Source organism: Morone saxatilis, unplaced genomic scaffold, assembly GCF_004916995.1.
Source record: "Morone saxatilis isolate NCDOM2014 unplaced genomic scaffold, NCSU_SB_2.0 Contig12, whole genome shotgun sequence".
Taxonomy (NCBI): domain Eukaryota; kingdom Metazoa; phylum Chordata; class Actinopteri; family Moronidae; genus Morone; species Morone saxatilis.
Window position 1 is genome coordinate 19190925 of NW_023339674.1, and position 8530 is coordinate 19199454.

Sequence of the window (8530 nt, forward strand, 5' to 3'; positions counted from 1 at the left end):
CTGTTTTGCAGTGAGTGTGTGTGTGTGTGTGTGTGTGTGTGTGTGTGTGTGTGTGATGTGATGCTTTAACGTTTGAGCTGTGAAGTTGGAGATCTTTCAGCTAACACACTTTCACACAGCCACACATACGCTTGGTTTTATTTGTGAGGACCCTCATTGACGTGATGCATTCTCCAGAGCCTAACCTTAGCCAGTGCAACTACATGCTCAAGTTTTAACACTCTAACAGCCGTTCAAAGATGTAAGGTCTCACAATAAAATGTCCTCACTTCCCCAAACATTCCTCTGTTCAAGGTTTAAAACTCAAATTCCTCCTCATAAGAAAGTACAGAAGCACAAACAAGCACTCACATTTCTCATTTGCTCTGTTTCACTTGCACACTGATACATTATTTGCCATACAAACAAACAAACAAAACTCAGGCTTCCTACCCTTGTACCTTCCAATTATCAAAATATTTGTTTCCTTTCTTTTTCTTCACCAGCAGCTTAGATGGCGATCACTCCAGTGAAATTACTGTGTGGTGCATGAACTCCTAGATACAAAACAACCAGCTTAATATAACAATAATCCAGCTCAGTTGCTTTCTCTCTCTCTGTTTTCTAACAGAACAAATCATCTGCAAATTGGAAACAAAAAGCTTTGTTAAAAGGATTGTGTAGCTAATTAATCCCAGGGTGTCTGGTTGCTGCTTGGTTGTATGTGAGGAATGTGTGTCTTTCCCCCTAAACTCAGATCTGGTCCACATGTATACAGATATTTTTGAAAATCATCCTCCACATTTTGGCATCTCGTTCCACATGCAAACCGTAAAACCATGATAATGTAATATCTCTTTATGTCTGTTTTAAAAAAAATTCCGTATACGTGTTGCCAGGACCTCACAGAAAAGGCCAGCATTTCATCCAGCTTCTCTTCCACCTCTTCTCTTCTTTTCCCTCCTTCCGACGTCAGATTATTAGTATTTATTTGACTTTTGGTGTGTGCTACCCCCATAGCAGGCTACTGGTTGAGCAGCACACACAGGCCTAACACACAGACGAGCATGCTAATGATTTAAGCCTGGAAGTGTGTTAGTGGGGTTTGCAGCATTCAGAAAGCGCAGTGAGACCATTATACACCACATCCATTGAAACCAATGTAAATCCACTACAAGTCAGATTGTTCCAGGCAGGATGGCTCACCCATTCTACTGGCATGAGATACAGCCGGCATACACATTTTCAAACACACACTCGTGCATGTACAGACACACAGCGGTAAGTTTTGCTTGACAGGAAAACAAAAACTAGACAGTGTTACTGGGAACCTAAAGCAAAGTAGAGCACAACTCCTCCCCCCCCCCCCCCCCCNNCCCCAAGCGGCGGGTGAATCTGGGGCAGACAGATACGAAGACTTTTGAGTACGTTGACGCCAACAGCAACACCAGTGCTGCAGATTGGAAGTAGGCAGCAGACGATGTAGCTTACACACTGAGACTAATGAGGAGGAGAGCAGACTGAGCTGACTAACAGCGGTGGTAAGTGCTTCAGAAAGCACCAGATGCAGTCCTTCTGTCACTCCATCACTGTACACTTTTTATCACTGTCTCATTCAAACGCATCCGATCTCATATTCTACCGTCTCTTTTACATTTGCATCTTCTCATGCTTACACTGAAGGTCATTTACTTGTAATTTAGAGTGATTAGGGCTAAATGAATGATTGAATGATGTTATTAATATTACATCCGTGGGCATATTGAATATCCTCTGGTCCCTGGGAACTACTACTACTACTTCCACACTGTACAATTCTGCACCTCATGGTTTATGTCCAGTGCCAACGTTCAGTGCTAATGGATGACGCAGTGCATCTTTTATGTAAGTCATACCTGATTCTGCAGGAGGATGGAGTTGCAGACTTGGAATAAACATTTCCTAACCTTAACCATATCTTAACTATAGTTTATTTGCCTTAACCACAAATATTTTCTAACCTTAAGTGGGGAAGTGTAAAGTACACATCAAACTCTTGGGAAGTACTACAGCATATGTGAAAAGCCTTGTGTGGCTCCAGAGGGAGCTGTGTGAAGTGTTGTCACTTGAGTCAGTGTCAGTGTCAAACTACAAATTTGAAAATGAATAAAGTCTAGGGTTGTGGAGAAAGAAGTGAGCTTAGTAGACCCTCTTTACATCATCTCTACTTGGGGCTAGCTGTTCAAGGATACATTAGCAGCTGTTAGCGTAACACACAGAACTGTCAGAACGGAAGTTGCATTGTAGGAAATGATCTGCTTTGACAAGGAAGAAGAATTGTGTAATAAAATAAATTATATTTGCTGCATCCATCATTGCTCCAGCAATGTTATAGTGCAATAATAAATCAGTGGAATACTCTTTTAATCATATTGTAGTTGTATTGTGCAGATAGTATGGACATTTTGAAAAAGTTGCAATTGAATGTACAAAAACAACAAACAACATCAAAACACTGTTATTAACCCCATTCAAAATAGGGACAGAGTGGCAGAACTAACATTATAATTATAATGACACTTTACACAGATTTTAAATAATGCATTTCAGGTCATTTCACATTTTATATACTGTAGTAAAAAAAGAAGGATCTTACCATATTTAATATCTGTCCTTTTTACAGTGTCCTACTTGAAATACAGCTGTAGGGTTCTAGTGACCTGGGTTCAGTCAGACCACATTTTGACTATCATAGGTGTCACTTCACCCTTATCATGCCATTGCTTCTGGGCCAGAGGTGTCCTTTGTAATCCCATTGGTCAATTAGATATGTCACTCCAAGCTTATCTCCTCTTCACTATGTTTAAACCACAGTACTGACACTTTGGCTGAAGTTGTGATCTACAAGCTGCAGTTTGCTGTTTAATATTAATGCCTTATTCTTTTGTCTGTTTCTTATTGTCTTTTTCATATCGTTGTTGTTGGAGTAGGTGGTTTTTACGACTCAGCATCGGCTTTCAGAGTTGACAAAGAGGCTGAGAAAGAAGGCATCTGAGTTTGTCAACTTCGCTTTGATGCTTCTCTGCTCTGTCCCTGACTGTGCTGCCTCCGTCTAAACAGGCAACTCAGCAGAAAGCTCTTCTCAAAATTAATTTTTGTGCATCCACCAGGTCTTTAGAGGCCATTAATGCTAATGAAGATTCATGCATTCTAATAACATGTCAAGAGGGACACGTGCCAAGACTGAAAAGCACCCAGGTGCACAAACACACTCACAGGCAGCTCCACACATAAAATATCTCTGAAGTTTTGCCTAAGCCTGGCAGAAGCTATTCAAAAGGAATAACAGCAAGGCATCACTCTCACTCCATATGCTATTGTGTTCAACACTTGCCAATTCTCTCTCTTTCACAGGAAGCTGGAGAGATGAGGGGGTAATTTATTATCATCCAAGGTGCTTAATTAGACAATGTTCCCGAAGCAACTGTCGTTGTCTTCTTCTGAACGAGGGAAGTTCAGTCAGGAAAAAAGAAACAGTGAATAAAAGAGAAAGAACGCAAGCATCAGAGCAGGTGTTACAATAGATAGAAAGAGATAGAGGGAGAGAAGAGAATCTGTGTTCCTCAGTTGTGCATTAATGACCGTTTCTGATGGAGGGGTGTAAAACAGTGCTTTGAGCTGTGCTAGAGGTTTATCACACTTCTGTACTTCCTTTCTGATTTTCCTGAGAAAAGTATTATAAGTTATGAAGCGAGGCTTGTACCATTGCACTTCCTTTTGTCTTTCATATACTGTCACCTCACAGTTATTTCCACCACAGCAAGTTTTCCAGCAACATTTTCAGAACCTCAAGAACTTCGAATTTCAACCGCATGGACCTCATCAGTTTTGGTTCCTGCTCCTATGGTATTACTTTCCATTGACTCTCAGCATTCAGTCAGACAAACTGGCTGCATGTCATGAGTATCAATAGGATGTTTAAAAAAAGGTTGTGCAGTTGAATTCCCAATTAGTCTAGAAAGGAGTGCAGAGAAAGTTATTTTTTTGCCAATTGTTTTAATGGTGAATCTCTGATCCATCTCTTCATCCATCAAACAGTCTCACATGAGTTATTAACAGTGATAAATCTGATGACTCTGTATAGTTCTCTCCCCTTGTTTGCTCACTGTTTTTCAAACTTGGTAGGAACACAAACACAGAGGTGCTAAAGTACTAATTTCATTCCAGAGTTTAATGTTTCTGGTCCTGAGCAATTTAGTTGAAAAATAGAATCCATTACTGGTTAAATATAACAATTTTTTTTAATTCCCCAAACAGTATAATTAAATTATTACTCAACCCACCTCCAAAGCCTTCACACTGACAAGTTACATATTTTGCTATTCTATTCACATTATGGTTTAACAAGCAGCGTGTTAATGTTAGCTTAGCCCCAGTGACTGACAGCATGCAGCACTCCACAGAAGTCCTGTCCTCGACTGAATGCTAACCAGGTGAACATAGGCAAAGGTACTGGTGCCTGGCTGGGAGCTAAGACCACACAACATGTAAATAACGCTATTTCTGAGATACTGATTTCTCCTCTTGTGGTAGAGACTAACAGCCTCCCACACCTCCTGCCCTTGTGTCAGACTAACCCATCCCTCGGCAGTTTGAACGCACAGAGAACGAACTGCTATCGCTTGTGTTCACTTGTGTGTGCTTTACATTAGCTGCACACTGAAAGAACATTACCTGCCCACTCTTACTAGAATAATATTGGCAAAGATGCAGATCTTGGACATACACAAATGTGTATTGTGTGCTGTACTGACCTTATACTAATTACACACAGTCTGTTTAAATAAACTGGACCGACTTTTTGCCTATTTACTGTAAGGGCCTGTGCTGCCCTCCCTTTTACCTCCTCCATCAGCATCAATCTACAAAGACACGTCTATGGGCTAATTATGCAGAATGAGCCTTCGGACTGGCATCACTCATTCATGTTGCACTCTGTAGCTGTTTTACTGTACCATCCATTACTCCTAATTGTGAGAATCACACTATTAGGATGTTCCATTAATCAACACTGCACTCATAATAACCATTAATAATTCCACAGCCGTTCTCACAGTCTCCTCACATTCTCACCTTTTATCACTGGCTGTTAGCATATTCTCTTTCTATGTCTCTCACTCTCTTTCTCTCTCTCCCTCACTTACTTCCTCTCTCTCTGGACTGCTGTCATCTGCCCTCCTGCAAATGGCACACTGAGCTGTCAGCCTTCAAAGAGTCACGGAGGGAGGAGGCAAAATGGCAGTGCGCTCACGTGCAAACACACACTGTTTCATCATTCAGGGGATCTAAAAAATCCGCGCAGTAGAAATATCACTTGGTGATGTGGATAAACGACCCAATCAGTCAGCTGGAAGTGTATGGCCTTTTATTTCCTAACTGCCGCTCACTAAAGTCTGTGGGAATATTAATCGCTGAAACATACCCCCTACCTCTCTCTCCGCCTGACAGAGGGAAAACGGGAAAAAGACGACGACTTGAATAATGTCTAAATATTTGAAGAGGTTGATATGATGTCGGGCTTTGAGCCTCACTGTCAGCGAGTGGGAGAAGAAATCAGCAGAGACTAGGTTGAAGATCTGAGGGGGAGAAAACATGTTTATTTTTTATCTCTGCTTCTCTTTCTTTCTCTCTATCTCCCTCTCTGTTTCTGCGACTCTTTCACTTACTTATTCTGTCTCTTTCTTGATTCTGTCCTCCCACCCTAAATCTTGTGTGTTTGGTGCATTTAGTTTGTCTGTCTTTAGTTTATTATCTTCCTTGGACACCAAGTTGCTTTACATACTGTATGTATGTAAATCCCAAAGTAGATATCACAGTGGTTTGTAGTTCCTGTTTTAAAGCCATTTAAAAGGCTTTAATGTCGTTAGCTCTAAGCCTTGTACACACATACACACACACACACACACTCTGGGCCGACTGCCAATTTGGACTTCACAGCAGTCAGTGTGTGATTCAATGAAGGCGTGTATGTTTAATTTATAGATGTGCATATTTGTGTGTGTTTTTTTTATTCTGTCTCTGTGACACCTACCCTGACACTCCTGTCCCTGTTCCTGTAGATAACAACCCATTGTCCACCTTCATGAGCCAAACTAGACCCACTCCCAATGCTAATACAATGTACCAGCTGCCATGTGGGCAAACATTTTGAGCAGGTAGCTTGCAGGTTTGATGACGGAGTGAAAGAGTAAGTTAGCAGTCAGCAGAGGAGAATATTACAGCAGCAGCAGCGAGTGATTTTGGTCCAGTAAGACCAGAGATAACAGTAGTAACATCGTTCCCCCTAATGCTCTCTGTTAAGAAGCACACTGTCGGTGCCACAGGGAGGAGTATAGCTGCAAAATGCTGATTCTAACACAGTCAGTCTCCTGTGAAAATGTGAAAATGTCCAGTATAAGATACACCTTTCCAATAATCTGGACAGTCTAAACATTAGTAGATGGTACAAAATTACTTAAGTCTTAATCAGGTTCTTGGAGATCCTGAAACATATTACTGTATGTAAAATGTAAAATGTACATTACGAACTGCGATAAGCAATATTTACATGCATTTCTGAAGGCAAAAGGCCTTTTCACTTGTCTCCAAAAACCATCTTTACTAAACTTTACTAATATGTACAATTGCCCAAGTGTAATAGACACACACTGTGCTCATATTCAGAAGTAGATTAGGATTCTCACTGTGCATTGTTAAAAGGAAATCTATTATAAAATGAAGAGTGCAGTCCGAATGGGAAGTCAAACCTGGGTTCATCTTACTGTTAAGGCAACAGGGCTAACCAGTGGGCCACTGAGCCACTCAGAGGAGTCTGAAAATGTTAAAGTGGCTAATTGGGTTTCATGTCATTAGCGTGTTTCGAGGTCATCAGAGTAAATCCCCAGACTACCAGGAGAAACTTGGGCAGGCAAAAGTAATGAAGCAATTCTCCACATTTGCATTTACAATAATAGTCATGGTAACTTACATCACTGCTCAGAAGACATGACTAGATCAAGTTAGAATAGCGGTAAGGCAGCAATCCAGTAATCCCACTGATTATCTGACTGGAAGTTGAAGAGGTACTAAGCTTTGGTATAAGACGAACAAACAAACTAATTGTCTGGTGCAGAGATATTTTTCCTGCTGTATTTTGATAAAATACAGGAAAAAATCATCAAGTGCCTGTTACTTTAGGGACACAACATACATTTGTTTAAGCAGTACCACTACTAAAGCAAACCCTGAGGTGGTGATTCACCACTGTGGTTTGTGTATGTGGCAGATCATGGTCTAATAATGTTTAGTACTCTGTAATCTCAGCGTAGGCAGATGAATGACAGAAATGCATCAGTTTTGTCAGTTCTGTCAAATTTTCTATGTGACTGACATGGATTTATGTTCTCAAAATGTCCCCAATGTGATAAATCTCATTTTATAGGTAAAGAAATGCTAAGAAACATTTGTGAATACTTGTTGATCCATGTCTCAATGCAGGATCCTCTTTTGCAGTATGCAGTCATCAAGTCTAGTCAAACCCATTTTTACTTAACTAAGGAGAGTTAATAGGCTGCTTCATTACTGTATATAGGACTCCATTTTCAGCAGATCTACTGTACGGGACTGAATGACTGCCTGTCACAGAGGCCAGTGGACGAATGATGAATTTCAAACAGTGCTAAATTTCACCAGAGCATCAAAGAGTGATAAAGCTGGACAGACAGTTGCCTCCATAAATTTCCCAGATGTATGCAAACATCACTCTCTTCATTCTTCTTGTCTCCGTCTCTCTGCAGCCAACGTGCATGTGTGAATGTTATAATGGTTACGCATTCATCTGTGTCTGATTTTTGACCTGCCAGAGCTTTATGTTTACTGTATGAGACATGACAAAGACATTACCTTCTGAGATATATTGTATATTATATATATATGAGATATATATGATATATTGTAACATGCTACACTGCATGTTTTTCTTCCACATTGCTCATCATCATTGCTCACTGTCAGTAAGTGTATTTATCACTTTTGCACTTTCTGGAGGCATTTGTGTGCAGCTGCAGGAGAGAGAATATAGTAATATGTTAAATTAGCAAATATATTGAGCAGTAGACTGAGAGAGTTTTGCAAAACCTCGCTGTAGCTTCACTTGAGGGGGCAGTCGTGCTATGAGCCAGTGCATTGTGTTTTGTGAAATGATGTCATTGCACTTTACAGCATTAAACCTCAACAACATAGTGAATGGCGGAGAGCTTAAGAGTATAAAAAACACTTACACAGTCAATGCAGTATGAAGGTTTCGAGGCCTTTATTTTATATTACAGTATAGAAGGGCTTTCATAATGGACTCCTCTCCTCTCATCTCCTCTTTTTCTTTCCACAGCCAAAGCCGCATCTCTCTGCATACTAAGCAGGGCCCCATACGGCCCAATTTGCACCGCCCAATTTACTGGTGTCGCTTCAGATTTGTTGGAGGAAAAGCTGAGGCCTTTTCCCTGATCCCTACACTGTAGGGAGGGAGGGAGGGAGG

At 40.7% G+C, this 8530-nt stretch overlaps 1 protein-coding gene across 1 annotated transcript in view; it reads left to right on the plus strand.

Moving 5' to 3' along the window:
* The window catches only part of ncanb (neurocan b), a 93004-nt gene that overhangs the window by 69167 nt on the left and 15307 nt on the right, over nt 1-8530 (plus strand). The window lies entirely within an intron of this gene.